A 3,350-nucleotide genomic window follows, 5' to 3' on the forward strand; every position below is an offset into this window, starting at 1 on the left:
TCCATTCAGCACTTGTCCAAGCCATCTGAGTCTAAAAAAAGAAATAGCTCATGATGCATATGCAACTTCCCTTCCTCTTGTGACTGCTCTCTAGTTTTTTGTTTTGGTGTGTGTGTGTGTGTGTGTGTGTGTGTGTGTGTGTGTGTGTGACTGCAATATGTCTGGGGACAAAGCCATAAGAAAAGCATACATACTTAAGACTCTGCTGTACATAGAAGACAAGAATATGACTCATCTGTGTTGTAGCACGACCTTATGCCCAAGCATTTGATTTGCTCTGGTGCTGAATAATGCGAACTACTGGAATCAGCCCCTCTCCTTGTACCCCTCCCCCACCCCCTGCTCCCAAATGGAACACAGCATTCCTGATTTGTTTATAAATAAAGGGATGCACAATTGCAGTTTTGCTCATCGTGTTTCTTTTCTTTCTTTCTTTTTTTATTTTAGAGAAGGGTCTACAGGGTGTTCAGGGTCTGGGTCTCACTACTACATCAGACTCGTAGTGATCTGCCTGTTTGCAGCCTCCCAAGAGCTGAGATTACAGGTGTGCACCACCACACCCAGTCTCAGTTGCTGTCTCAGTGCACCCCAGGGGTATGGCTGGCATAGCAGGCTTGGGGATCGAACCCTTGGCCCCTGCACCTGCCTGCAGGTGCTTTAATCCACTGAGCTATTTGGCCAGCCTTTTCATTGTGTTTCTTAAGTGTGTTGCTGTGTGTTCCTGTTTAAGAGCTCTAGCTCACTGTGAAAAATACAGGCAGTGGAACAGCTGTACTGCCTGTGATGGGCTCTGGCCAGCTGTGGCCCTGGTGCCCCAAAGGATCTGCCTCTAGGGGTCGGGGAGATGGCTCAGTAGAATAAGCACTTGCCTGGCAAGTGCAAGGGCCTGAGTTCAATCCCCAGTTCTGCCAAAAAAAAAAAATCTATCTCTGCACTGTATGGAATGGGACCAAGTCCTAAAGTTGCCAAATCACCCACAACTTGATTTAAAAGATTAGGTGGGATTGCAAGTATATTTCAGTAGTAGAGCACATGCCCAGTATCAGATAGACAGACCCTGGGTTTGAACTCCAGCATCATCCACAGAAAAAGAGAAACAGATCCACCTGGAGAGATCTTCCTGTGCTGAGCCCAGCCAGGAGCCTGAACTGTAGTCCTGCCCCTCATTTGCTTTGTGATCTTGGCCAAGCCACTTTATTTCTCTGGCCTCAATGCCTGCTTTTGTAAAATGAGTGGCTTGGAGGAAACGGTTTGTGAGATCTTCTCCCAGCTACCCTGCTGCCACTGAGTGAGCAGGGGAACACACTTCTCATTGAGTGAAAGCTAGGTGGGGGTGTCTTCCAGCCCCTGGGGACCTCTACAACCAGCAGCATTGGGGGGACCTCACTTTCATAATTAGAGCATGAAAGTAAAAGTCTCTCAGGTCCTACCTCCTGTCCCCATCTCTCCACTTGACATCTCTCCACTTTTCAAACATATGTAGACTTTGGGAAGTGGCAATTGAAACCACTCCTCTCTTTGGGATAAGGTTTCCTTGATCAACTGGAGGTGGAGGTTCTAAATCAGGACCCCAAATGGCAACAATGAAGGCAGATACATTGTTGCCAGAATCATGTCCACACCCTCCCCTCACCAAATATAGGCACTTCCATTCATGTGCAGAGGTTTAGCTCTTTGAAATGACGACAATTGTCACATGAGCCTGGGCTCTAGAATAAATGAAGCCAGGATCATAGTCAGTAATGGAATACATTTTAAAGCATAACACCTATTATTTATATTATTTGGCTCTGTCATATAAATCAAGTACATTCTTCAAAGCATTTATTTTGAGTAATTGCTGAAATGCTCAAGATGAATTGGATGCTGCAACAGCTGCTCTCCTGGGTTTAGGTGTCATTCCTTCACGGAATCCATGCCTGAATCTACAATATACAATTTTTAGGTGCCTCATTCGACCAGTTCAGGTGGTATTTCGCCTTTTAGCCTTTGCACTCCAGTTATACTTTCTCTTGCGCTTGGCGGGATAACCACATTTGCCACAAGTCAATTTCTGAAGGTGGTAGGGCTTAGAGCCACAGCGGCGGCACAACGTGTGTGTCTTACTAGGACGCTTTCCAAAGGATAACGTTCCCTTAGTCATCTTGCTTGTGCTGCCAAGATGAAAGAGCTCAAATACATTCTTCACAAGTTTATTTAACATAACTGTTTTTTGGTTTCTTCTTGACTTCTATGATACCTGACACATGTTCCCAGGGAAAACACAGTAAAATCACATTGAAGGGCATTGATATTTGACCCAAAAGGAATTAGCTTTTACTGATAAACAGAACTCCTGGGGGGAAGGGGATCCTATCAGAAATGTCCCCACCCCACACATTTCTCTTATGTTGGCGTTCTCATTGGTTATTGGAGTCAAATGTGTTGGATAATTCTCCAAGTACTCAGCAAGAATCATTAGATAAGAAGACACCTGCTGTGCACACAAGGTGGCATACACATCTGCAATCCCTGCTACTCAGGACGTTGAGACAAGAGGGTCAAAAGTTGGAGGCCAACCTGTGCAACTTAGTGAGAACCTGTCTCAAAGAAAATAATAAAGAGGAGAGCTAAGTATGTAGCTTAGTGCTCCCTGGATTCAATCCCACATACCACAAAGCAAAAACAAAACACACAAGACTCCCGTAGAGATTCTTTTAAGACACTGAGATAATTCATATACATCCAAATGTATCCAGTGAGCAAATCCTTTAAAAAAACATGAAGTAAAAACCAGTAAAATCTGAAAATATTATTAAGAGCACTAATATCTATCAAAGCCAAGTAAAGCATGTTAAGGCCTTTTTGAACTGCCACAGCTTGAATTCTACGTAGGATTTTTTTTTTGTACCAGGGATTGAACTCAAGACCTTGTGCTTCCAGGCAGGCATTTATGGTGCTGAGCTATATTACCTGTCCCATAACTTGTATTCTAGAAAGGACACTGTATTAGCGAAGTTCAGTTCCCAAATGTGAGAAACGTTCTGAGTAACATTGACTTGTAATGCACCACAAGGTTACTAAAAGCAGAATGCTGATGAAAGGAGTAGATAAAACTCAAATATTTGCTATGTAATCTTTCATTGAAAAAAATGAATGAAGACAGCATGGTGGCACGCACCTGTAATCCCAGCACTTGGGGACTGTAAACAAGAGAATCACTATGAGTCTGATCTAGTAGTGAGACCCTGAACACCCTGTAGACCCTTCCCTAAAATACAGAAAAAAAAAATCAAAAGTTTTGGTAGCAAGGAATGTGGACTTTTCTTTACAAGCTCAGCAAGAACAAAGGTAGAAACATACAGGGAAGA

The 3,350-nt window shown here is 43.5% G+C and overlaps 1 pseudogene; it reads right to left on the bottom strand.

The window, feature by feature from the left end:
- Positions 1-1,849: 1,849 nt before the first annotated feature.
- LOC105742198 lies at positions 1,850-2,143 on the bottom strand (annotated as a pseudogene).
- Between the last annotated feature and the right edge of the window lie 1,207 nt (positions 2,144-3,350).

Source organism: Octodon degus, unplaced genomic scaffold (assembly GCF_000260255.1).
Source record: "Octodon degus isolate 3935 unplaced genomic scaffold, OctDeg1.0 scaffold00041, whole genome shotgun sequence".
Classification (NCBI taxonomy): Eukaryota; Metazoa; Chordata; class Mammalia; order Rodentia; family Octodontidae; genus Octodon; species Octodon degus.